Source organism: Oryctolagus cuniculus, chromosome X (assembly GCF_964237555.1).
Source record: "Oryctolagus cuniculus chromosome X, mOryCun1.1, whole genome shotgun sequence".
Taxonomy (NCBI): Eukaryota; Metazoa; Chordata; class Mammalia; order Lagomorpha; family Leporidae; genus Oryctolagus; species Oryctolagus cuniculus.
The window spans coordinates 83,045,566-83,073,170 of NC_091453.1; the positions used below are offsets into that span (position 1 = coordinate 83,045,566).

Sequence of the window (27,605 nt, forward strand, 5' to 3'; positions counted from 1 at the left end):
AAGAAAAAAATTGGAGGACTGATATTGGATTTGCCAGCTTTTTTTTTATTTTTCCAAGTTAAAGGCATTAAGACACAAAACAAAACATCACGAAATTATCATTTCCTAAAAAAGGGGGGGATTTATTTAAACATCAAAGGAGAAGGAAATTATCTCAGAGGAAATGACAGTCCTTTCACTGAAATGAATTTCTCATCTCTCTACAAACCATTCGCTACATAGTCCTCAGGCTTTCTCATTGTACCGTGGATGGCTGCAATTTTCCTGGAGGATGGGCATTTGTCCAAGGACCTGCTTTAGGGAATCACTGAGAGTTACAATATCAACACAGATAAGATCAGATACCTGTAAGACAGGAAGTCTTGCTGGCCAAAAGAGAGAGGAACAGAGTTTGACCTTAACCTAAGCGAGGACATTTAACTTAGATAAAGAACAGTGTACGCAGGAACAGAGGGAGAGGGAGAAAAGTTGCCAAGTGGGAATTCAAGCCCTGCTGAAGCGGGACTTGGCCAACACACTTGACCTGTGCCACCCCTTGGACCACACAGCTCTTGTGTAGGAATAAGCGCCTGATGTCATTAAGCATTTGGACTGAGACTCTCCAAAGAGCCATCGGGCTATTACTTGCCTGGCTGGGGGTGGCAGGGGGGGCATTCCTAATGGCAGGAGAATCCAAGGGGTGCTGAACTCCATTGCCAAAGCTGGGATTCTGCAGGCACTTGGAAGGACGGCTCCAGTTCTGAACCCCTGCTCTTCAGCATTCTCATCAGTGCTGTAAATAAGGGCATGGCTGGGATCCCCACACAACTTCTCCGCGGCTGAGAAGAGAACTGCTCTGACCAGCCCAGTGAGGAGGTTTTACATATTCAGTTGCACGGTTTACAGTATGTCTGCATTTGGTCACTTCCTCTCATATTCGTTGTTGCCGGGGCATCAAGTTCCTGAAATGCATGCTCCTTGTGGAAACTGCTTAGTGAACATATGCTCACTAGGAGCTATGCACTCTCAAGAGTAGACCAGGTCTTCCATACAACTGCTGAGGTATCATCTCAAGCCTGTCATCTTCTCTCTGATAACCGGCGTTAGCCTGTACTTCCTTAATGAGAAAAGAAGATAAACTATTGTCTTCATCTTTGCAGAACTGGCCCCTTTTTCAAAAGACCTTATATTGGAATTGGACCAAAGCTGGGGACACTGACTTTGTTTCTGCAGGTGATGGTAATGTGGCACACAGTACTTGCCATACCCTCTAAAACTAGTTTCTAGGGGCCAGTGCTATGGCATAGTAGGCCAAGCCTCTGCCTGCAGCGCCAGCATCCCAGAGGGGCACCGGTTCATGTCCTGGTGCTCCAATTCTGATCCAGCTCCCTGCCAATGCCCTGGGAAAGCAGTAGAAGATGGCCCAAGTGCTTGGACCCCTGCACCCGTGTGGGAAACACAGAAAATCTCCAGGTTCCAGGCTTCAGATCAGCCCAGTTCTGGCCACTGCGGTCATTTAGGGTGTGACCCAGCAGATGGAAGACCTCTCTCTGTGTCTGTCCCTTTCTCTGTCTGTAACTCTGCCTCTCAAATAAATAAATCTTAAAAAAAAAAAAAAACTGGTTTCTTGGAATAAAAGCGTGGTGGGGAAGCCCTGAATTAATTGTCCCCTAGAAGGATTGCTAAAATGCACATTTGGGGGTTGGGGCTCCCCTTTCAAAGAGTCACCTTCAACAGGTTTAAAGTGAAGCCAAGGAAGCTGCACTTTAACCTAAGTGATTCTGAAATGCTCTCAATTCTACACACCCTGATTCAGGAGTTCATATGCCCCGATTTTAACATCAAACAGGCCTGTGCTCAACTCCCAGCACTTCACGTTGCTTTGCCTCAGTTTCCTCATCTGTAAAACAGGGGTCATAATAGTAGCTACCTTGCAGACTCTTTGACTGTAGTAAAGAAAACACGTGTAAAGTCTCTGGCACACAGCTGAGACTCAGAGCACTCTCTCTTGGTCCTGCTTATGCATGGACCCCGCTGCCTGCCTTCTCTGTGTTCAACTTCTGCCCCTGTGGCCAACTGCTCGCCCTCCCTAGGTCTGGGATTCAAACTCCCCAAGAGAGAGACTCTCACTGGTCCAAATTCAGTCATCATTCTATTTGTTGGGCAAAGTTCTCATGCCGGGTTCCTTCATAGACTGCTTGCCAGTGACTGCCCGTGGATCAGACGCCCTCTCCTGGCTCAATCAGCTATTGCCAGGGTAAGCAGGATCACGTGGTACCAAACATAGCCACCTATTCATAAGAAACTGCTAGTTCCCTTGGCTAGGGTCTGTGGATGGAAACTCCTTAGAAGGGGCCCGTGGGTGTGGCAGGAATTCTGAGGCTTAGCCCGTCCAGTACACCTAGGCTTCTCATTTATCCAGCCTGCCAAAGGAATGAAGCATTCGAGTTCACTGAAGTCTCTATTTAATTCCTACTTTTCATCTCCCATCAGGCCAGGAACTCAGTTTTCAAAAAACGAGACCACAGTCAAGGAAGAAAAAAAAAAAAAAGACTTCACCCTAAAATGAGACCTTCTGTTTCTAGAACACGTTTTTAAGTCTCCAAAGCACTTTCACAACTATTTCCTCATTGCAGAACTCGCAAACTGGCAGCCACAGACTAGAGCCAGACTGCAGACAGATTTTATTTGACCCATACAATGTTTTTTAACATTTTTAATTAGTTGCCAACATGTCAAAGTCAGGCGATTTCACACAAAAGGCTGGATTTCGGGCTTCTCTGGGAAAAGCTGAGAGTTGGATTTTCTCTCCAACGTGAAAAAGCCAAGGAGAGCTGAGTGGCGCACTCCCTGTGGATGGCACATGTGCTCACAGTACCCGCCCAGGCGTCTTGATGTTTCACAGCGACCTGCTTGGCTCCTGTAGGCAATCACAGCCTCATTTTTAACCCTACAGACTAGGCAGAGAGGATGGTTAGAGCACAGAGTCTACAGCCAGATCATCTGGATCGGAGTCCTAGCTCTGGTCCTTACTGGCTTTGAGACCCTGAGCGAGTGATTTAACCATTTGTGAATTTCAGTTTCCTCAGCTGTAAAATGCAGATGATAATAATACTACCTACCTACCTCATAGGCCCATTCAGCCAAGTAAATGAGCTATTGCATACCTGGTACAATTCCTGGCACATCACAAGCACGAAATAAATAAAACACTCTATTTTCCGCTGTCACAATGCCACACATGCTTCTCTGATGTTCCAAAGTTTCTGAGAGCTGAAATTACTCGGTGAGGGGGGAAATAAACCCATTTCCTTGCAAAATTGGACCTGAATTGACATGTGGCTATTTATTTATTCCATTTAGAAAATACTAACATGTTTGAGCACAGTGTACTACTACCCCAGTCCCATTAAGGGGTCTTATAATAATAAACGTCATATGCTCCACATAGCTTCTCTAAATCCAAAAATTCTAAACTCCAAAACCTGTGTAGCTTCAACAGTTTCAGATAAGGCACTCTAGACCTGGATTGATATAATTACTCTGGATACCCACTTGAGAGACGGGAAAGCTGAGCTACTGAGCATTGAGCCCCTTGCCCAAAGTCCCACAACTTGTAAGCAGAAATAGTTTGAGCCCTAAGACATGAAGTCTATGATGCCTGGTGCCGTGGTATGCATTGGGCTCTCTAGTCACATGTTGGGATGGGTAACGGCTGCCAGTCCTGGTGCCCTGAAGAACGTCACCATTTACTGACAGTAGCAAGCCCTTCCCTCGCCAGCATTCTCTCAACTCTTTGCCTTAATCTTCACTCTACAGCATTGGGTAAGAACTAGGACAAGGATTACTGTCTTCAGTTTACAAAAGCAGAAACTGAGTTCCAGAGAAGAGAAGTGACTTGCCCAAATTCACACAATAAAAGACAGGCAGAGCTGAAACTAGTACCAAAAAAAAAAATTCTTCTTAAACCCCAGGGTCAGTCCAAGAACTGCATGTGCTAACCTTTCCACGTACTGACCCTCACTCTCTGCAGACAGTCCTAAAATTTTCAACGTACCTGATGAAAGGAGAGTGTTCCAAGATCTCAGCAAATATAAAAATGAGACAGCATGTCTGGGTGGACCTCACCCTTCCCTGTACCATAGGAAGCAATGTACAGACACCATCCAGTCAGAAGCCAGGGAGGGGAGATTTCTCAAATCCCAAGAAAATTACAGAGACCCTACTGTTTACTCTTTTCTGTTGATTTTTAAGAAGCTGACATTTACTTATGCCAAAGGCCAAAAGAAATGAAAAATCTACTGGAAAGGGAATTTCATCAGTCATGAAGCAATATCTTAAAGAAACCTCTACCCAGTGTCAGTTCATTTGTTTGAAATGCAGAAAACAGAGCATTGCTATTGCAGATTGTAAGCACATCAGACACTTGGGCATGAAAACAGCATCCTTAGGAGCTCACTCCAGCCCCCTGCTTCGTCACAGGGAGCTTGCTGACACTGCCACCAACTTAGTAAGTTGGAAACGAGAAGGCAGCCCGTGATCCAGGTGACCTCATGGCGCTCCTAAGCTCATGGCATGAGTTCCTGCTACCAACAAATCCGTACTTTGATCACACACCCACAGCGACCCAGATCTTTGAATTCAGCAATTCTTTCTCAGGTTTCAGCGAGGCATTGGCAGCCTGAGCTATTTTGGGACACTTTCTCTGCTGTGGATGCCACTTTCGGAATACGCCAGGAACATGCTAAGGACCTGGAGCGCTCTATCCTGGACCCGTTTTTTGGGTTTGCTTGCTCTCTCTCTCGCTCTCTCCGCTCTCTCTCTCTCTCTCTGTGGGCCGATCTTTTGGAGAACAGTCGCTCCTGCCAACCGAATCCCAGGAGTCTGACTACCTTGCCGGGCCACAGACTCAAAGAGGCAATGTGGCTGCCAGCACCCTCACGGTAAGGGGCATGGAGGCACCAGACAGCTTGGCAGGATGGAAGAAGTCCAAGGGGGTGGTCTGAGCTTGGATTCGGGCTGAGAAGACAAACTGGGGAGGGGTGGGGGAAGGGGAGACAAGATTTTCCAAACATCTTATTCTTAAGATCATCACTTCCTAGTCTGATGCAACTGACTCGGCAGGCATTCAGGAGCTGGTGAGCTCCATTTTCCTGTTCTAAAATCCTCTGCACCTGTAAGTACCGGGGCTCACTGATGCTCATACTGTCTTTTGGGGAGGGGGGAGGAGGGCAGGGCCTGGAGAAGGTCATCATGATTTGACTCAGGTGTAAGCAGGTCCATAGCCTTAGAATTTCTGACATCCCCCATCCCTCACCCCCCCAACCCCCCCCCACACACACACATACACACACCAAACTACTTCTTAGTTTGGAAAATGGAAATGCCTCTTTGTTCTTTCTGAAGCTCCCACGGCATACCAGAAGTGCCACCTTTCCCTTGGGGTCTTCTGTTCATCAGTGCTGTACACACCTGATTTCTCATGTTGGACATAATGGGAGATGCGCACCCTTGGCATCTGAATTTCTTAAATGCAACCATAGTTCCTATTGTGGGCACAGCCCCTGCTGGCTTCTCCATCTTTTATGCGGCAATTTGCTGAAACAGTGAAGGCTGTTGTAAGCACGAGGGTCTAAGTGAGAAAGGAGAAACTCCTCCATGGTGGGAAAAAAAAAAAAAGAGGAGCAATGTGGTTGATTCTCCACGCAGTTAGAAATGCTGCCACAATGGGGAGGCTTCCTGCTATGCAGCGAGATGATCCTTTTCAATGTCTTCCTATTTTAATGGAAAGAAAGGCCAAAATAGCTGCTGGCTCCCCAGGAAAGGAGTATTTCAAATGCTTTTACCACTTTATTGAGAGACTGGACTTTGTCTCTAGCCAGGCTTGTTAGTCCCTGAAGAGGTTCCAATGACTGCTCTGAAGGGGAGAGTGAGCCCTTATTCTCTTCCTGCTTTGGGGGACTGCTCAAGTTCCCTCAAAAATATCCACACTCTGCTGTCTACCCTCCTCCCCCATACTGAGACCAAAGCATTTTTAGGCAGACAATGAGTCTGGAGGGGAGGGTGAGAAATGTCCTTGTTAGGTAGCTGCTTGGAAAACCTGTCGTGACCCTTACTGAACAGTATCCTTTGGGGCTTTCAGAATGACTGCCTCATGCTAAATAAAAACAGGTCAAGGCAAACATGGCCCTCACCAAAGAAGTATTATGTTCATTAGGCCAAAACTGGCTACCTTCAGTCTCTGGTTGGCAAAATGAGCAGCTTCTTATATGTAATCTACTAAGTCCTCTGAAGAGGACTTTGTGGGGGACAATGTTAATATCCATGCTGGAGAAATCCAGAAGGGATGTTCACCTTGTGTCTTGGCAGAGATTTGATTAGTTCTCAGGCTATAGTATCAAACTTGTGTTGGGAGAAATCTGATTTTGTTGTAACTATTGCCCTTTTGTCATGGTCGTTGGTAACTCACGAAGGTTCTCAGCCCTCCTTCTTCAGAGAACTCTGAGAAAAAGTATGCCTTGATCACAGAGGTTCTCTGTCTGGAAGACTTTTTGTCAAATCCTTGGGTGCCTAGGGTGGGAGGGGGGAGACTGCCCTGTGTTATGGATTCTGATTATAAGCAAAAGAATCCAGGTTCTGGCTTGGTGTTAGTCTGAGTTTTATAACTACCTTGTAGCATTCCAAGAGAATTAAGAATGAGCCCTTGGCCTTCCAAATCTCTCTCTATCCATACCCGTGGGTTTGAAAATTCTTAAGTACATAATTTCCTTTACTGAGGGCTTTGGCATCAGTTAAAATGCCAGGTTTGGGTTGGGGGAGGGAGCTGTCAATCTGTTAAGCCTCATCTAGACCCTTCCCATCCTGACAGCAGAGTCTGAAAGATGGGTGAAGACAGAGGAGAAGGAACATGAGATCATTGCAGATGCAAATAGGAGCGTTAGAACAGGAATCTGGAAGCAGGACCCAGGTCAAGGCCAGAAGTACCAGAAAGCTCTGCTGACAGAAAGGGAAGTTTCCATTCTGTCTAAAATGGGCTACAAACTGACTTATCAAGGCAGACTCAGGATATGGGGAGTAAGACAAAGACCTGCTTCATGAAACTGGGGTACAAGAAGGAGGAAGAATCTATGTGCTAGAGATGCATGACCATAGGAAAATTTCCTGCAAGGGTACCCCCAGGCTGCATGACCTGCACCACTGAACTAGGACTCCCCAAAATGTTAAGATGCGTCAGTCAGTACAAGGAATCAAAGAGATCTAATTCTCTGTCCCCCTTCAACCTCCCTTGAGACCAGGAAGGGTAGAAACACACAGGGCCTTAGACTTTGAGACCCTGTTCCCACTTTTCCTTCCTTTGGAACCAGCATTGAATTCATTCCCAAATAGGTTCATGGTAGGTATAGCAGCACTCCTTGTTTACCAAGAGCTAATTTAAGGTGTGAAGAGGAGTGGTCCAGGCTGAGCGACATCTCTGTGTGGGTTCCTTCCTAGGACCTAGAGGACAGGATTTGGGATTAAGACCACCTGGGTTCAAATCCTGACTCTGCAACTTACTATCCATGTGGCCTTGGGCAAGTCGCAGAACCTCTGTGAGCTTCGATGCACTAGTAATAGTAGAACAATAGTAGGGTCTGTCATACAGTGCTGTGACGATTAGATGAGATGACACACATGCAGCATAGCTCTGTGCCCAGTGCCCAGTAAGTGCTTACCAAAAGCCAGTAGTTCCTGGCTCTCTGAGAATGGCTTATGGTGGCAAGGGGGTTTCTTCTGAGTGCAGGTCTAACACTAGCAGGATTTGGGGGGCTCTCCATCTTATGTAAAGCATCCCTCATCACCTTTTCCTCCCAACCTTACCAGAGGAGAGTGGTCCCACGCCTTGGCTCTCACTAGTTCTACATCCGCTCCAGGCCTCAGCTCAATTAACAGAAGGAGTCACCACTAAAGGTTCCCAAAGTCCTTTCCTTTGCTCGCCTCCACTACAGACTGAGCTTTGCTACCCATGCCCCGGGGACAAAATGGAATCCTTTTTGGGAGGGTGATATTCAGAAAGAAGCCCCTGTCGAAGCACTAATGCAAGGAAAGGAGTTGCGTGTAAAACGCAGCCTCTCTGAGTCCTGTACTATTCACTGCAGCTGTGGCGTCGCCACGTCAATATGGCAATGCCTAGCCTTGACCACTCCCGGCATGACCCTGACCCTGACCCTGACCCTGTGCTCGCTAGCCCCTGAAGACTTCCTCCTAGAGCACCCTGTGCGTATCTCTCTCTCCCTTCCTCAGGGTCCTCCCTCATCTGAGCCCCAGGGTTCTGAGGCTTTCTGGAAGCTGTCCTTAGCCTTCTCTTTGTCCCTCCAGCCCTCCCTGAGGATACAGACATCCCACTTGTAGCGGTGGCAGAAGGGAGTTGGCGCTTTCTGTGCAGGCATGCCCTCAGCATGCTGTCTGCAATCTAGCTCCCCATGCTTCTCTGTTCTGCCAGGCAGAGGAAGGGGTGGCGGAAGCAAGCCCTAGGCGGACTCAGGGGACTTCCAGGATCAGGAGTTAGGCCTGCATCCTCTCCAAGACTGGTTCTTGAACTATTCAAGTCTGCTAAAAGGCATACACTAGCAATATCTCCAGAGAGATACGGGGTCTGTGTTTGTGCTACATCCCTGCTATCTGCATGTTTAAGAAGCTCCCATCGGGCCACATGTCAAGAAACAGTGCATTTCCATATTGTGGAATAGGGGCAGGAGGTGGGGAGGAAAATTGCGTGGCCTGGATTCCTATACCGGGCCCACCCCTTGGCTGTTGCAGAGCATGGAGGAAACGCCTGCTGAGTCTTCACCCTGTCTTGTCCAAGCAGCAGCTCCCAGGCTGCTTAGCAAAGAACTGGGTGGTTTCAGCATCCCGGACTGCACAGCCAAAGCACAGGCACAATCGGATGGTGACATGCCCTCCCCACAGCTGTTTTGAGCTAGAGGGAGCTAGAGAAGACCTTGCTGCCTAAGAGCACACTGAAGTCAAACTGGCAGGCTTTGACTCTCAGTGCAGGCCTCTTATCAGCTGGATGACCTTGAGCAACTCAGTCTGTCTGTGATTTGCCCTTCAACTAAAAAATGGGGATGATGATAACACCCATCTCACAGTGTTGTTCATGTGCAAGTGTGCATTATTTCATGTCACCTGTCTAGATCCATGCCTAGCCTACATGAAGCACTCAGCAAACATCAGCTGTTATTCTTGTTACCATAACTATCATTACATGTATAACCAAGGTCAATAATACTTAGGAGGAATAAATGAGGTGACGCGAATGAAGTGTTCACAACTGTTAGTGGTGTGGTCCCAAGGATTTCACAGAGACAGCAATAGAAGTCTTTGGGGTTTCAGGAGAGACTAAGACCACCCCAGATAAGTCTTTCTTGTGGAGGAACTGGTCAGGGGTCACTCTGAGGTTCAGAAAGAAGATGATAGTTTGGGGCCTCTTGCACTCAGAGGGAGACTAAAACTCTCATGACTACCTCGCTGCACTGGATTATGGGATTATGGGATTTGGTTCTGGGACCTGCCAGGTCTAATTAAAGTCTGAGGACTCCTAGGAGACGGGCTGCGGTTTGCACAGCCTGGATCTAGAAGGGGGTGGGGGAGGTGACTGACCACCCTGCCCCCACAGCGCTGAGGACACCACACTAGGCCATCCTACAGCTGTGGGATTTGTCCCTTCTACCACAAATACCCAGCAGATAACTGGCTGCATCTCACCCAGACTCCTCCGCTAAAGAGCCCAAGACCAGAAGTGACCATGTCCTCCTGGCCTGCGCTGTGAGCACCACCCCTGCACACACAGCTCCTTCCTCCCCCTCCTGGCCTGGGCTGTGAGCACCACCCCTGCACACACAGCTCCTCCCTCCCCCTCCTGGCCTGGGCTGTGAGCACCACCCCTGCACACACAGCTCCTCCCTCCCCCTCCTTCCTGCGCTGTGAGCACAGCTCTGCACACACAGCTCCTCCCTCCCCCACCTTCCTGCGCTGTGAGCACAGCTCTGCACACACAGCTCCTCCCTCCCCCTCCTGTCCTGGGCTGTGAGCACCACCCCTGCACACACAGCTCCTCCCTCCCCCTCCTGTCCTGGGCTGTGAGCACAGCTCTGCACACACAGCTCCTCCCTCCCCCTCCTGGCCTGGGCTGTGAGCACCACCCCTGCACACACAGCTCCTCCCTCCCCCTCCTGGCCTGGGCTGTGAGCACCACTCCTTCACACACAGCTCCTCCCTCCCCCTCCTGTCCTGGGCTGTGAGCACCACCCCTGCATACACAGCTCCTCCCTCCCCCTCCTTCCTGCGCTGTGAGCACCACCCCTGCACACACAGCTCTTCCCTCCCCCTCCTGGCCTGGGCTGTGAGCACCACCCCTGCACACACAGCTCCTCCCTCCCCCACCTTCCTGCGCTGTGAGCACAGCTCTGCACACACAGCTCCTCCCTCCCCCTCCTGGCCTGGGCTGTGAGCACCACCCCTGCACACACAGCTCTTCCCTCCCCCTCCTGGCCTGGGCTGTGAGCACCACCCCTGCACACACAGCTCCTCCCTCCCCCACCTTCCTGCGCTGTGAGCACAGCTCTGCACACACAGCTCCTCCCTCCCCCTCCTGGCCTGGGCTGTGAGCACCACCCCTGCACACACAGCTCCTCCCTCCCCCTCCTGGCCTGGGCTGTGAGCACCACCCCTGCACACACAGCTCCTCCCTCCCCCTCCTGGCCTGGGCTGTGAGCACCACCCCTGCACACACAGCTCCTCCCTCCCCCTCCTGGCCTGGGCTGTGAGCACCACCCCTGCACACACAGCTCCTCCCTCCCCCTCCTGGCCTGGGCTGTGAGCACCACCCCTGCACACGCAGCTCCTTGCTCCTGGGTCAGAGCACTTTCCACTTCTGGCCTGGGCCTTGAGCTGGCCTTCCAATTGCTCCACCTGCTTTTTGTCTCTCTCCTCTCCATTCCTTCTCTGCTCTGGGGCCATAAGAATTGTCTCCCCGGTCTGTCACTCCTCTGCCTGATGAAAACCTTCCATGGCTCCCCATCACGCACTGACCTGACCGCTCAGCGAGGCCAGCGAAGCCCTGAACAGTTGACCGCATCCACCCCATCCGCATGCCCTCTGCTGCCACCACTGGCACCTGCCACCCACGGCACCCTCCCTCCTGGAACACACAGCCTGCGCTTTCGGGCACGCGTGGCTTCCCATGTCCCTCCCTCTCTCCACGGCTTCTCTTGGCAAAACCTCTACCCCCCCCCCAAGCCCCAACTCAGACCTCAGCCATCCACAAAGCCTCCCCAGCCTGGCTCCACACCACAGCAGCCACTGTCCAGTGAGGGCTGACATGGGCCTCGGTCCCTCCCACTAGATAGATGGGGAGCCCCCCCCTCAAGGACTGCCTGTGTGCAGTTCCCCTCGGGGTTCTGTACCTGCAGGCTTAGACACAGTAAAGCATTCATTTCTGCATTTGTAAACTGGGGGTGACAGTAACCGTTGCTACCTCATGGAGTTAGAAGGAATAAAGGACATAATGTGTACACACTATGCGCGTAGATATGAGTGAAGATGACAATGATAGGAAGCAAAATCATTAGCGTCCACTCAGAGCTTTCTGAGAGCCAGACACTGTTGTAAGCTCTCTACACGGATGAGAGTGAACTAAATAGATGAGTTCATCTGTAGACACTGAGTATGTATACACAAGAGCACTTCCAAAACTCTGTGGAAAACTAGACTTAAAGGATAAGTTTACTTGGGCGCCAAAAAATTCTGTAGTCCGTGCATAGTGTTTTGAGAATATGCATTATCCATAAACTTTCTGAAGACCTCGCACATGCATGGGTCTCCAAAGTTTTTGTTCCAAAAAAGCTTATCTTTTGATTCAATTTTCTGCAAACGTTTTGAAGCCCCCCCTTATATGTGCCTGTGTGTATATATCCGTACATGTGCGTAATATAAACACAAAGGAGATGACATGTGAATGATATCACTATTTCCCACTGAGTTGGCATTTAGTCTGCACCCTAGGTTTCTTTCCTTCACTTTACCTTACCATAGCCTTCGTCATGACACCCCCTTAGTCACTCTCCCTCTCAGCCCTTATTCCCCGCCCCAGGACTGGGGTACCCTGAAGACAACACGGAAGGGTCTCTGTGTCATTGTTGCTGATTTGATGAGTAGTAGGGAGAGAAGTCCTTGGAATGCCTTTGGAGATGATGTCTAAGGGTTACCGCTTTTTCAGCTTGTCATTTCTTTGAGGACAGGCGCTATGTTGTACCCTTGTTGGTGACCCCCATAAACACTGGCACCGTGTGGGTGCGTGGCAGGCACCAGATAAACTCTTTTAAGCTGAGCTTGACTTCAGGGGCCCCGCTTCTCATTACCAGTAGCGTTTTTAGTGACTGCCAAGAAGGTTCTACAGCTGTGGCTCACAGGGTCTCATGAACATGGAAGATGCAGCACTGAAGCCACCCGAAGCAGCTCTTTTGACAGTGCTCTGTGGGGACAGACCACAAGGCCAGGAGGCTGAGGACCTGCATCCAGATGCCACTCTGCCACTTCCTTTTCCAGGTCACCCCGTGAGAATCTCTCCACTTCCCTGGCCCCCAGGGTCCCCACCTGTACAACGCCGTGCCTGGGGGCTATCTGTGAATGGCCGCATGGCAGCTGGGAAAGCTCTCTGCCAGGAGGTTTTGCGCCCCCCCACCCCACCCCTGTGGAGGGCTTGTTAATTTCAAGTGCCGGCGATTCACTCACTGGGAGGCATTCAGGAAGAGGGGGCGCGGAGGGAGCAGGGGCTTGTGTATCCTGGACATACGGGGGGCCTATATTTATTGTCCTTGTGCTTAGCAGCATTAGCCATTCAAGCTGGTGCTGCCTGTGGAACACTTTGTCTTCTGGGATCCTTAGGGACAGGAGAGGTAGCAGAACAGCCAGGCTGCAGCCAGCGCACAATACAAGGGAAAATAGAGTGATAGCGATGAGTCGCCACGCACACAGGTTCATAGGCTCGCATTCACACTCCCGAGGCCCCCAGCGCTGTCTCACCGCAGCAGCTGCAGCGAATTACAGACAGCGCCTTCTCCAGCTCTTCTCTCAAAACTGTCAGCCGCCCCCACCCCATCATCGGCCCCTGGGGATTGCCTGAGCTCTCGGAAGGGGTGGTGCTGGCGCCGCAGCTAAGTGCCTAGGAAGAACATTGGTGGGGGGGGGGGCAATGCAGGGGAGTACGAAGCCGGCGTGTGGTTCCCCGTCTTCTGGGGGTGGGTAAAGAGGAGGGGCTGAAGAGGGAGAGAGCTGGCTGGGATACAGATGCAGCTTTGTGTTAACAGATGTGCTCTCCCGGCAAGAGGGAGCCCAGGCCCTTGAACCCCTCCCTGCTCCTTCATCTGGATCCACCCAGGGATCCCCTCTTAACCCTTCTCCCTCTTAAATCCCCAACTTCCTCTTCAGCTCTGGACCTGGCAGAACGCTCCAGAAGGGTTCCATGAATGAACACACCCTCCTCAACCCCGAAGCACTCCCAAGCCCTGTTCCCATCTCACAGACCGTAATAACTCCCCAAGCCCTTTCCTCTGCTTTGCTTTCTATACCCTCCCTTTAGACAGTTTCAACTGTCACCTAGATCTGCCTAGCTCCCAAATCTCCCCTTGCAGCCCAGGCCTTGCCAGCCGCCTGAATGCTCCCCCCACCCCTCACATCCAGCATGAGGCCCCATGTTAATGGCTTCAGCACGGACTTCCCCTAAGGGTTTTCTAGCCCCAAGTCTTGGTCTGTGGAGAGGAGAGGACCTGCCACCACCCCCCACCCCTGCCCCTCAGTCAGGCAGGGGCAATGAGCGCATTAGCACAGTAGTCAGGGCAAAGTCCAGATCCCAGGGCCTAACCAAGCCCTGGCCTTCACCCTCTTCATCGCCACCTCGACTCAGGAAGAAAAACCAAGCGAGGAACTCAATGCCAAATTGGAGCTAACCGTTCAATCTGGGCTTCTAAAGCTGCAACCAAGCAGGGTTTTTTTGTTTGTTTGTTTGTTTCACACAAAGGCCTTGGAACAGGCACCAACAGGAAGTGCTGGGATACTTCATCTCCAAAACCCTCCCTGTGAACCCCACTCTCACTGCTTCATGATCATCATCGCCCCTTCACCCCTGCACTCCCTGCCATCACCCCTTCACCCCTGCACTCCCTGCCTACCTCCACTTGGATTCGCTCTGGAGCCCCGCTCCCCAAACTCACTAAAACCCCAGGCAACCACTGCATCCATGTCAGGGCACACTGGGTATTTCATTCCACCAGAGCTGACCTGGAAGGAAGACTCGGAATATTTACTGAGAGCCCACACTCAGATTCTTTCCCGGCCTTGGCAAGGATAAGAGCAAATAAAGTCACCTACTCCTCTGGGCCCTCCTGCACTTGAATAGCAGCCAAAGGAATGGGTCACAAACACAGTGGCCTTTGGTTCCTGAGAAACTTGGGGACTATGTAGGCAAAATCCAAATTTCTTCCTATCTATTCCCAGGAGGTCCTGAGTACCATACACCAGTACAAATGCAAAGTGTCATTCTACCCAGCCATATTATGGTTGCATCTAGGCATTTTCAGATTTAACGCCAAATGGTTAAAATTACAGCCTGACACCCAAAACATGAAGCAGCTCATTCAAAGCATTCATGATTTTTTATCCCAAAACATTAATTTATTTATTCAGTAAGTCTATATGGAGCATTTCAAAAAGTAATAATCCATGGTTCTTGCCTTCAATCTGATCCTTTTATACTTGGGGAAATCCCTACATTCAGGGGTGAATTGACAACACAAGACAATGCCAAGTACTTTCTCACACTTGGTATGGCCTTTGTGGCTTTCAGAGTCCCCGCAGCAATGCTGAAATTTTCCACTAGATTGTTTTTGTCATGACTGTTGCTCTCTTCCCAAGCAGAGGGTGGTGATTAGATATGGCTCTAAATGCCAGCGCTCATATCTGAATTCTGTTATTCACTAGCTGTGAGACCATAGCCAAGTTACTCCACCTCTCTGAGTTTGGTCCCTCTTCCATAAATTGTGGACAAGAATAGTGTCCACCTCACGGAGTTATAGTGAGAATTAAATGAGCTAATACACACAAAGCACTTTGAGTGACACCTGGTCTGCAATTAGCGCTTGCTCAATGTTAGTAATTGTTATTTTCCTGATGCCCTTACTGGCCTTTGTTAACACTACAGTTTACAATTCTTACTGGGCCTCCAAGAGAAACTCATAGACTGTCTTATTTATTTATCCACTCAATCAACAAATGCACATTGAATGTCTACAAGTCCCTGAGCTAAGCCCTGGGGTCACATAGACAAAGAAGACCTGGCCTATGCCTTTGGGACAAAAGAATTCACTTAAAGCAATCCTGGATTAATAGTGCCCTGAAGCACCTGGAAGAAGCAAACACAAATCCTCCCTAGAGGAACACACCCTCAACCCAGTTTTCATAGGATTACCAAGGATAAAGTCTGGCTGAACATGAACTCATAATCCAAAATCACAAAGCACACAATGCAGCCAGAAACAACAAAAACAGAATTAGATCCTCAAAGACCTCAGGTATTGCAATTATGTGATAGAAAATAGAAAATAAGTTGTATGTGCATTAAGCAACAAAAGATTTCAAAAACATTAGCCAAGAACAAGATAGTAGGAGAAAATAATGACTTTTTCTAAATATCGAAGTCTAATAGGTGGCAAGGCGAGGACTCAGGGAAGGGAAGTGCTCCCTCAATGTTGCACAGCTCATTGTGTGGGCATGCTCTTGCTCTCTGCCTCTCAAATAAATAAATAAAATAGTATAGGGAAAAAGAACCCTATTAATTGCAGCCTCTATAGAGAAACTACTATGGCCTGGAGTGGTAGGAGGTGAGGCCTGTGTAGGACCTTGAAGTACAGGGTGGATCTATGGGGAAGAGAAGCTTTGAACTGGCCAGTGAGGGATAAGTGGCTGGGAGCAGCCAGATAAAACTCATGGAGGAATTGAACCCCCGGAACAGCTGAGGGAAGAGTGAGTGCATTTTGGCCAGCAGATTAGATATATGTAGGGGCAGGTTTGCGCCACCAAGTAGGGCCGTTCACTTAGAAGGGCCTCGCACTGTGCTCTGCCACAGTATTGACATCCTTAAGTATGTTTTCATGATTTTTTGGAAAGAAAGTAGAAGCTCGTACCATGGCTGAAGCACAGAATAGCACTCCAGGAAGAGGGAACAGAGCGTGAGTGCAGAATCATGGAACATCTGCCGTGTGCCAGGCACAGCACTTAAAGGCTGAGAGTCCTTGCTCTCGGGCTGGGTAGGGAAGCAGACGAGTAACCTGGGAGTAACAAAGGAACGCATTAAGTTCTGTGCTGTAATGCGGACACTGTGAGAAGAGTGGCATATAACCTGGATTGGCATGGTGGGGGAGTCTCTTTCATGCGAAGTGTCTTCTGAGCTAGGTGCTACAGATACACAAGTGTTAGCTAGGTGAAGGGAGGGAGAAAACGGAAGGGAAGACAGTGGGTGTGATGCATGCAAATGTACAGAGGTAAGAAATTATGTGGCTCTGAGAGAATGCCAAATTACTCCCTATGACTCCATTCTAGAATGAGCAAGTGAGTGGCTCATGGGGGGAGATGACTAAAGAGAATTTAAATGCCAAGCTAAGGCGTTTGGACTTCATCCTGTGGAGCCATAGTTCTCAGCATTGACTACACATTAGAAACACATAGGCAGGGTTTTTTTTAAAGGACTTTTCTCTTTTTCTCCATTAAAGATTTACTTTATTTATTTGAAATGCAGAATTACACAGGAAGGAGGGGGAGGGAGGGAGGGAGGGAAGGAGAGAGAGAGAGAGAGAAATTCCATCTCTTCCATCACTGATTCACTCCCTGCATGTTCACAACAGCCAGAGCTGGGCCAGGTCAAAGCCAGGAGCCTGGAAGCGAAGCAGCACTCACATGGGATACCAATGTCACAGACAGCAGCTTACTTACTGCACCACAATGCTGGTCCTAACACCTAGCGAGCCTGAGAAACTCCTGAGCACTGGATCCCACCTCCAAGGACTCTGATTTAATTGTTCTGCAGGGGAGGCATTGGAATTTTTTAAAGCTCTCCTATTTTATTTTAATGTGTAGCGAGGCTGAGAAGCATGGCTGGGTATGTGGTGGAGGGGCAGGGCGGGGGCAGGGTGGTGGTAGTCACTCATATTTGAGCGTTTGTCAGAATCACCTGAATGGCTTGTTAAACACAGATAGTATGGGCACTCGCCTGATTCAGTAGGTACTACCGATGAGTACTTAGCCTAACAAGTTGGCGTCCAGGTTGGTGATTCTGTTCCCAGGACTGCACTTGGAGAGCCTGTGGTTTCAGGCATTGTGAAGCTATTTACAAGTGTTAGGTTCAAGAGGGACAGGAGTGCAATTGTTTTATTGGCATCTTTAAAAGATCATTCAGTCCACTTTAGAGAGGAGGGGGGCAGGGTGGGGCTGGGCAGGGAGTGGAGGGGAGAGAAGCTGGGAAAACAGAAGACTCTTGTAGCACTCAAGGCATGAGATGACTGGGGGCGAGGGATAGCCATGGAGCCGCAGCAGGAATGGAGAAAATGGGCCAGATTCAAGGAATGCTCTGGAAGTACGCTCGATAGGGCTTCGTGGAGAATAAAGATGGGTGTAAGACAGCTCTTGAGTTTTTGCCTTGGGTAACTGGTGACTCCAATTTTAAGGGCACATTGGTTAGTGCTGTAATCAAAAGTTAAACATGCAGGACATAGGGGAGAGGGACATTTCTGCCTTCAGAATCTCATGGCAGTAATCCCAGGGAATTCAACAGACATCTCTTACTGTCTGCTCAATCCCTATTTTCAGCACCATGAATTTTCACATCAACCCTAATGGACTTGGGATTCTCTTCAAAATACTTGAAAAGGAAAAGGAAGATGGCGATCACCCTGGCATGATGACCAAGCACCCGAGCCACAGGTAGGAGGCCTGCTCCTCTGCTATTATGTCAGTATGTTTATTTCATCCACTCATCATCCCAACAAATACTGTATGTGCAGGACTACTGCCTAGAGGGTTCTGAAATAGTCACAGAGGCCCCATGTTCCACATGCAGGTGAAATGCTCTTATGGAACCACCAGAACAACTGCACCTTCAAAGAATTCCTGCCAAGGAATTCGTTCTGCATGGAATGCATAGAATTCAAATGTATAAAAATGAACAATTGTCCAGTGCATCATTGGTCAGTCGTGACTATTTGCAAGTGTCCTCTGGAGGCAAGTAGCCTGGCAGCTATCAGCAAGACCAGTAGGAATGATGGATGGGATATTGTCCATTAGGGTACAGAGAACTTTGGTACCATGGGAGGTTCGATAGGAGAGAGGCATGATAGATGGATGAAGAGTTAGCTAATGTGATAGGAGTTGCAGCTCCGTTTCTGGTAGTAACTGTTTTCTGGCTGAATCAATGATTAATCAAAGACACGTTCTCATTTGAAAACTCCCTGCTCGCCGGCGCACAACAACTCCCGCTTTGGGTTAAATTTAATAGCATCATTAAAAACTGCTGTTCAAGAAAGTCAAATGACTTCTCCTCAGAAGCAATCGTGCCACAATAGAGAGTGTAGGGTATGTGTGCGCGCGGATGTGTGCATTTTAATCTTTGACTCCCCAGTACCTAGCACAGGGGCTGATGCATACAGAACACTCAATAAATGTTTGTTAAAGGAAAATGAAATGAATTAATACATTGGTCCATTCATTCATCTGTTTATTCCTTCAACAGACATTCATTAAACATAGGAATTAAGGGCTCTGGCCTGGAACTAGATGCTTCAGGCATCGAATTCCCCATCCAACCAGCTGTATGGACTTGGGCAAATGACTTAGCCTCTCTGAATCTGATACTCTCCGTGCGAAGTTGGAGAAATAAATGTACTTTCTCGGACAGGCTTGCGTGATGACTAAACGAGCTAGTGTTTAAGATCGGCCCTGGGCCATAATAAGTGCTCACTAAAGGGTGGCAGTTACTGTTGTTGCATCTGCTAGGCCCAGCCTTTCTGGAGTAACTAGGTCATTATAAGAAGCACAGAATCTCTTAAGAAATTACAAGGAGGCTTTTGGCCAAAGCTGGTTTTCATTAACGTGGTTATTTCTGGTTCCCAGCCCACAGCCCCACTGCCCTAGGCCTGCCATTCCTGGCCGGGTGCCCTCCTGTGGCAGCTGGAGCTGTCTCTTAGGTGGGTTGTGCTCTCTAGAGAAGCCTGAGAAATCGTAGAGCAGGGAGGTGAAGGAGGAAGGGAAGAGCTGTCAGTGATCCATGAGCCATCAAGGTGGCCCCCGTCATTATTAACTACCTTGGGTGCCTGCCTGTGCTTTCGTACAGCCCTTCCTGGCAACAGGTCTACCTACTAATCGCTGGTTCTAATCTCTATTCTCTTGGCTGAGTTGAACAAGAGTGTCCTTGATTTTCATATTAAGGCAACATCCAGTTGTTTCAGCCTCTGAGATCCTCTCATAGCCACTAAGTTACATGACGTAGGCCATGTGACCTGATGTCTCTGAGCCTCAGCTCTAGGAATTCGAAAGCTAGAACAATGGTTGTCAAGACAAAATCAGTGGAAACCACCTCGCATAATACCTGATTCACAGTAGCATGCTCACTGAATGGTGACTGTGAATATGATTCAGAGGTCCCAGATGTGCCAACAGAAGCCCAGGGAGATCGTAGGCTCAACACTCATGTAGCTAGGAAGGTACTTCAAAAAGTTCATGGCAAAATGGAATGAAAAGTTCACTTGGTGCAAAAAAAATTGAAATGCATGCTTAGTCTTTTTTCATAATACACATTTTCCACAAAATTACTGAAGACCCATCATGTTTGCCTTCTTAACTAAACTTGGCCTGCTTCCTTTTTAAAAAAAAAAAGATTTATTTTATTTATTTGAAAGACAGAGTTACAGAGGGAGGTAGAGACAGAGAGAGAGGCCTTCCATCCACTGGTTCACTCTCCAGATGGCCACAACAGCTGGAGCTGTGCCAATCTGAAGCCAGGAGCTTCTTCCGGGTCTCCCACATGGGTACAGGGGCCCAAGGATTTGGGCCATCTTCTACTGCTTTCCCAGGCCATAGCAGAGTGCTGGATAGGAAGAGGAGCAGCCGGGACTCGAACCAGCCCATGTGGGATGCTGGAGCTTCAGGCCAGGGCTTTAACCCGCTGCACCACAGCGCTGGCCCCAGCCTGCTTCCTTAAAGCCCTTTCCAGCCCCTCTATTTATTCATATTTTGATATACTAAATACTAAGTCATTCATTTTTTTATATCAGGGAAATTAAACACATTGAAATGTATGCTTCTCACTTCTGTTTTTGCCTGGAAGGTCTTCTTGAGGGCAGAAGCTGTACCTTGCTCATCTAATATGTGCTCAGTTAAGTGTGTGGCAAACATTGACCTAGCAGTCAATAACCTACTCAAGTGGTGTATGTCCCATATCTCCTGCGTTACAATTCAAGGGTTTGAACCCTGCAATTGGTAGGTAGCTCAGTGTGAAGCACCTCCCAGTTCTGGGAAAGTGCAGTGCTACATAAAAAGGAAGAGGAGGGGGAGGAGCAGTTACAACAGCAGCAGCAGTAGTAACTATCAGAAAACAGTGAAGAAGGCAAATTTCCTACAGATGAATTCTATTCTCTCATGCTGTGAGGGGCCCATGATATGCTATGAGGAGGAAGCATGGTGTGATTGAATCAGATAATTCTGGCTGTGAGTCCCAGTTCCCCACTTATTGGCTCCGTGATCCTGAATAACCCTCCCTGAGCCTCAGTCTCATAAAATTAAGATAATGACAGTGCCTACCTCACAGCTTTGTGGTGAGGATTAAATAAGATACAGCATATAAAGCATACCATAGCACAGCACCTCACCCATAACAAGGACTCAAAAAAGCTATTTGATGAATTAATGTGTATTTTCACTGAAATGGCACAAAAGAAACTCCAGACACCCGTTAGCATCTGTATGAGATCTGAAGGAGGAAGAGATAATTCCCAGTAAGAACTGGTTCAGCATTTAACCACCTGTCTTTTATCGTGTAATGTCTACCATTGAAAACACTGGGAAATGAGTGTTATCAAAACAAACCATTCCCAGGGAAAACATAGAAAGAAGGCACTGTTTCCCATCATAACCACACAGTTGCTGGGCCAGAGAGCCTCTCAGAATGTGATTAAGTATTGGAAAGGATGAACACAGTGCCTGCCACATATAGGATAATCTATCACATTAGCTCCTTTCCTACTCTCTTCCCAAGAGGTACCAACAATGCACCAATAACCAACAAACCCCGAAACAGAAAAACTAAGTTGAAATGATTGAGACCCAACTATGACCATGACCTCAACTGAACTGGACTCTTTGCTTTTGACCTGCATGTGGCCCACCAGCCTGGAAAGCCTCCTAGACTGTGCAGTTGACCCTGGCAGGAAGTCTGCTGTCACAATGTCACCAGCTGTCCTTTCTCCTCATTGTGTGTGTGTGTGTGTGTGTGTGGTGGTGAGTATGACAAGGTAGGATCAACCAGCAGCCTAGGTTGCAGAAACTATCTTTTCTCTCCTTCTGTTCCCTCCCCCTCTCACCCCCCCACCTCTCCCCCAACACACACCATTCTTGTTTGGACATGCACTGAGTATGGCATTTAGGATTCCTGCAATCTCTCTCTTTAGCATTTGGATTGGCTGTTTGCCAGGGCAACTAAGTAGCATGTTCAAAAAGCATGTGAGTTTAGGGAAATTCTCTTATCTTCTCCAGTAATATTAACTCCCTGCACATTAGACTAGCCAAAGATCACCCCCCCACCTTGGAAAGAAGAGAGAAGTGCTCCCAGGGCTACCAAATGGAAGTCCCTACAAGACACCACATAGCATTGTCATTTTCAAGGAAAAAAAAATGCCAAGGTGTGGCTGCTACTTTTGGGAAATTTGAGAAGTGACTTGTAGGTTGCATTTCTGATGTGAAAATCAATGTGTGTTCCTTGTAAGCAACTGTTTGATGTGTGGCATCACAGTCACGGGTGTGCAAAGCATCTGGTTTTAACCAGAATGTGAGTGACTTGCTCAGCATGCAGGAAGGCAAGTAAATACATACGGCTTTGCCTCCTGGTCTTGTATCTGGCCCAGACATGCAAATTCCTGTCTGCAAATCTACTCCTCTCTGGCCAGAAGCTGAATGGTTAAATGTCACAGGTGGGCCTCTGCTACACGGCGATAGGTAAGGTCAGCAGCAAGCTGCCAGAGAAGGCAGCCCCGTCTGTCTGTCTGACGGGCAGGTGACTTGGTCCGCCAGTCAGGGGAGGGGACAGACTGTGGTTCATGGCCGGTACTGGAGGTGCAGAGAACAGAACCAGAACCAGAACAGGGAAAAGGAGGCGACAGCTACCCTTGGCAGAACACTTCCTCTGTGCCAGGCGATTAGACCAGGTCTGGGTGTGTCCTCCCATTTGATCCCAGCAAGAGCCCCTTTATACAGGAAGGGAGTATGCAGCCAGGAGGAAAGACAGATCGAAACCAGGAACTAGAAATGACACAAGTACCAAAGCACCCAGAAGACGAAGCAGTTGGTCAGGGTCAGTTGCCAAGGAAAATTCCAGAACTTGAGTTCTTTATGGGCAGGGCGATTGAGATTAAGGATTCACACCTGAGCTACTCCAGCCTTTCAGCTGACTCCCTTAACAGGCCGCTCTGCCTGTTGCAGCTGAAGGTAAAGGGCAAGGGCACAGAACTGGATTGGCAAGGACCGGGACCAGAAGAGGGCTGGATACGGTGCCTGGAAGAGTACCTTAATGGCCACATCCCACATAACTGCAACGGTGAGAGAAGAGGATCAGTGAGTTGGGATAGAAAAACCGGCACATGAATTTGAGCTCTGCTTATACTTCTATAATCAATATCAATCATTTCGGGTCTTCGGAATGAAGATGACCCGCAACGTTAAAACCTGTTAATAAGTGCAAATATGCTGGAATTGCATTAGTAGTGACTTCTGCTTAAGCACACTGACAGCTGCCACGAAAGCCAGGCTGCTACTGAGAGTAGCACATGATAGAAATCCCAAGGGAACCCCGATGCATGACTTGTCCACAGAGTGCTTCTCCACACACAAGATTAGCCGGATGTGCCAAAACCATCCTTGGCTCTGATCAGCAGTTAGGGAACAAATGCCATTGCATTACAGCATCCTGCCACTAGGGTGTGCAACTCCCACACGCATGAAAAGCAAGCATCCCTCGCCAGACTGCTGTGCCTACAAGCAGAGAAGTCCAAGTGCATGGAAAGAGTTAGATCCTGCTTGGTCCTTTGAAGGGGTTGGAAAACATTTTAATGATGACATACATCAGAGCGATGCATGCACACTCACGGGGCTGGGAACCGAAGTCAGAGGGGCCAACCTACAGTCGCAAACAGTGACAACACAGTGGCATTCCCAGCTGTGTTAAATGACCAGCATATCATGATTGCTTTTTCACGCAAATATCAATGACATAATCCTAGCAGGCTGGCAGCCCTCTCGCTGGCGTAAAGAAACAATGACCCAATTCTTTGCAAGGGCCGCCACAGCAGATGTGATGACTGGGTATGTTGCGCGGGGCAGTGTGTGTGATGGACGGGGCACAGTAGGGCAGCAAACTGTGCGCTGAGGACTGGAAACCTGGCTCCCGAGCCAAAACTCCTGCCATTCATCTGGTCGGAAAAAAAAAATAGAGCCATTCAGTATGAAAGTTCCCACTTGTTCTCATGACGGAGGCCAGTGGGGAAAATGTGGCTCAGCGCTGATTGAAGCAAATTCTGTTTAAAAACCCAGCCGGTTTGTGGGTATTTGTTTATTTATAACTCCCCCCTCCCCCCGCTCTGCCTCCCCACACCCTGCCTCATTCTGCAAAGGATTTGAGATGGGATTTGAACACTGAAAGTTTGTTTAAGTCCTAAACAGGTCCAGCTACTCTGTAGATTGACCACAAAATGAAACCGCTCAGACTCAGCAACTGGCTGTCTAGAACATGGTTTTGCTTTTCCCAGTCCAGGGTAGTCCTCCTCGCCCCTGTGGTGAGAGGGGCCTCTTGTACCAGAACACCCTTGGCCCCCAGTGCTACACTTTACCAGGGAGATACACAGGAGCCCAAAAGCCTGGAGCGCCCTAAGATGAAGGGACTTTGATGCACTTGGACGCCCTCCCTCCCCTACCTCCTCCCTTGTCATTCACTCAACAAACAGTGATCGGTACCTATGCTGGAACGAGCTCTGTGCCAGGCACAGGGAAAGCAAAACTGAACAGCCTGGCTCCCTGCTTGAAGAGCTTTCAGCACAGTGGCAAGAACAGACAAGGGGAGGAGCCCCGCCCCCGAACCATGCTGTGACCCTGACCGGTGCTGAGGTGGAAGCACCCCAGGGGGTGGCGAGGGGACTTCAGATGACCAAAGAATTTGGTTCACAGGCTCAGACTCAGACCACCTTGGCTTCTGCTTTGGCGTCTACGTCTCCCTAGCAGTGCGATTGTGGGCACTTTGCTTAACATCTCAGAGCCTCAATCCCCTCATCTGTTAAATGGGGCTAATTTTAGAATTGACGTCATTGAGTTATTAAGTGAAAGAATCTGTGTAGAACTCTTCCTGGCACATAGGAAGCGCCCAATAAAAAGTCAGCTTTTTGTGCTTTCTATTCCTTTTGTTTAATTTCATAAAGCTGTGTCTGGTGATGAGACTCCAAGGATTGGTTTCTAAAACAGAACTGTTCTCAACAAACGCCTCCCTTTTAGCCTGATTTTTTTCCTCTCCTATGGAATGACACAGATCTGCCATGATTTTTCCCTCAGCAACCATATGTCTGGCAAGAAGTACAGGGAGGAAAATATTTCCCAGCTGGTTTTGCTTATGTCAGCCTACTATGTGCCATCCGGCGCTTCAGATTAGAGGGACACATTGCTTAACAACGCAGATGAGGTCCCTGTCCTCCTGGAGCCTGCATTTGCACCGGGAGAGACACGCCATAAGCACACAATCATGAAGAGACATAGTCACTCAGGGCAATGAGTGCAATGGAGGAAACACTGCCCACAAACAGAATAACGGCGGGGGGGGGGGGCAGACAACAACCTGTAGGTGGCCCAGGAAAGTTCATCTCAGGAGACAACATTGACACTGAGATGGAAAGATTAAGGAGAGGCTTCCTGTGCCAAAAGTAAGAGCAAAGGCAATTCAGGCAGAAGGAGCAGCACACACAAAGGCCCTGGGGCAGGAAAAAGACTTTGAGAATATTCTAGAAATTGAAAGACCGGTATGGCCGAGACATACATCCTTGGTAGGCAGGAAAAGCAGGCAAGATTGTCGCATGCCTACTGAAGCTGAGGAAATTAGAAAGCCCAGAGAGTCACAGACTTACCCACAATGCCTTACACACAGTAGGTGCTCCATATGTTGTATGCTCAGCCAGCAGGGTGGGGCTGAGGTCCTTTGCCTTCCAAATTCGGACTGAGATTTCCCACCACAACTAGGAGTCAGCTACCCAGGGAGACTGAAACATAGAGTCTTTTTGGTTGGTGAGTCACAGGCAACGTGCATTAGAGTGTGGGGTCCAGCGGCCCCAGCTGCTGCCTGTGTGTAAGGGGCGGGGGTGGGCTCAGGCCGTGGCTCAGGCTTTTTAGCATGTTTATGATGAGCTGAGCGCACTCACTGCTTAATTTAAAATACTGCTCACCCGTACACATACAATTCAGCAGCTGGGGGAGCTGCCAGGAATTGATGCGAAGTGTACAACATGGGAGGCTCAGGAATGGTAGGTACCTAGCTCTGTTTCCCAGATCCCATGGGCTGTGCCTGATCCCATACCGGCTCATCTTCCCTAAGAAAGTCCCAGAGGTCAAGCCACGGATGACCACAGTAGCTGTCGGGGGGGGGGGGGGAGGGATGGGATGGGTTAGGGGATGGAGGAGGGGAAAGGGGGGCCTCGCCAGAGCCACTGGCACCAGACTTGCCCGTAGCCCTACCCGGTTGTCGCCGTAAGCTCACCTGTCTTCCTTGCCCCCTGTGCGTCAAAGTGCAAAGGCACCCTGTGGGAGAAGCCTCTGTTCTGCAGCCCCTGCCAACCCGCCCTCATCTTCCTGTTCCTTGAAATCTGACAGTCAGGAAAACTCCTCTGGCCCCTGATCACAAACTGTCCGGGCTTGGCTGCTGCTCTTTCCGGTGGAGCTTTGTCTCCCCTAGCCACACCCGGGAGCAATTAAGTATCCTTTCGGGTTCCCCCCACGGATCTCAAAGCACAGCCGTAGGGACACCAGGGAGAGTCCCGGTGCACATTTGCTCATGGGTTGCATGACAGTATCAGTTTGAAAAGCTTTTTGGGTGGAGCGTCTGATCGTTATTGGAAAACAAGAAGTTCAACTTGACAAAAATGTGGAAAACCCTCAAGGGTATCCAGTTCCCTTAGCCTCATTCCCCTACCCCCAGAGCCCTCTGCCACCTTTCACTCAAAGTGCCCCACAAGTCATCTCTTTGCTCATAGCACCCCCTTCTAACTGAGGAGTGCTGTCTCCCCACTCTACCTGGCAAAACCCCCATCAAAATGCCACGTGTGCCATGAAGCCTGACTAGGCACAACCCATTGCTTTTGCCCCCTGAGCCCTTATGGCACCCCGGGTCTGCCTCCTCCATGTGATAGGCTGGTGGGCTGCAATAAGCCCCTTTCCAAGCCCACTTCCACTGGTCCCCAGAGGCGACCTCAGTCATCTCTTGTGGAAAAGTGGATAGCAACACTAGCCTCGGTGGGATGCTGGGAGTTGCCCATGAGACAATCTCTTGCAGTACCCTCAGCACAAGACTGGGCTTCCAGGGCTCAGGGGGAGTTACCTGCCAACAGGGTCGGCAATGTCTCTGGGAAGCAGGGGAACGCACCGGTTCTGAGCCGGGACTCGGGAACCAGATGCATGCAGGTTGCCGACATGGCTTGGTCACTTCCTAACTATGTGACCTTGGGCCACTCACTTCCTCTCTGAGGTCCAGTTTCCTGGTATACACAATGAGGTTATGAGCGTTTCCCTCTGCCCATCACAGAATCTGTAGGGAAAGCTCAGAGGCATCAGACACACAAGGTAAACTACTCAGTAGCAGGCTTATCACAGGAAAAACAGAAAGTGCCCTGTCGAGGTCTACACACCCTACAACCTAGTAAACTCCTTTCCGGGCACAGACACTGTGTGACTTAGCTTCGCATCTCCCGCTGCCTAGTCTAGCCCAGGACCTCTGCAGCTGGCAGGCCTACAATAAATCATTGTTGAATTGAATTGAAAACCCAAACCAGATGTGTGCCTCCTCCTCTGTCAAATGAAGCTTTCAAGCTGGTGGGTTGGGCCTACCGCCTCTTCGCTCCCCCTCCCTCCACGCTGAGCGGCCGCCATTGTCTAGGCCTGGCTCTGGGGAATATGACAGGGTGCTGGGAGTCGGTGGGGGCGGGGCGGGGGGATAGGTAGATGAGTGGGCTAGGGAAGAGCACTCTTTGTGTTCCTGGTAACCTCAAGCAAATTGCCTTTGAAAGACGCGATCCCAAAGGCGCTGGTGC

At 49.3% G+C, this 27,605-nt stretch overlaps 1 protein-coding gene and 1 long non-coding RNA gene across 2 annotated transcripts in view; one reads left to right on the plus strand and one right to left on the minus strand.

Moving 5' to 3' along the window:
- RTL9 (retrotransposon Gag like 9) overlaps window positions 1–25,832 on the minus strand; it is a 38,274-nt gene extending 12,442 nt beyond the window's left edge. Inside the window, exon 1 of the mRNA XM_051827239.2 lies at window positions 25,434–25,832. The gene's annotated coding sequence lies outside the window, so the exon portion shown is untranslated. The remainder of the gene's footprint in view (window positions 1–25,433) is intronic.
- The window catches only part of LOC138847494 (uncharacterized), a 55,302-nt gene continuing 32,194 nt past the window's right edge, over window positions 4,498–27,605 (plus strand). The window contains exons 1-2 of the long non-coding RNA XR_011385326.1: window positions 4,498–4,922; window positions 17,875–17,988. This is a non-coding gene — a long non-coding RNA (uncharacterized lncRNA). The remainder of the gene's footprint in view (window positions 4,923–17,874; window positions 17,989–27,605) is intronic.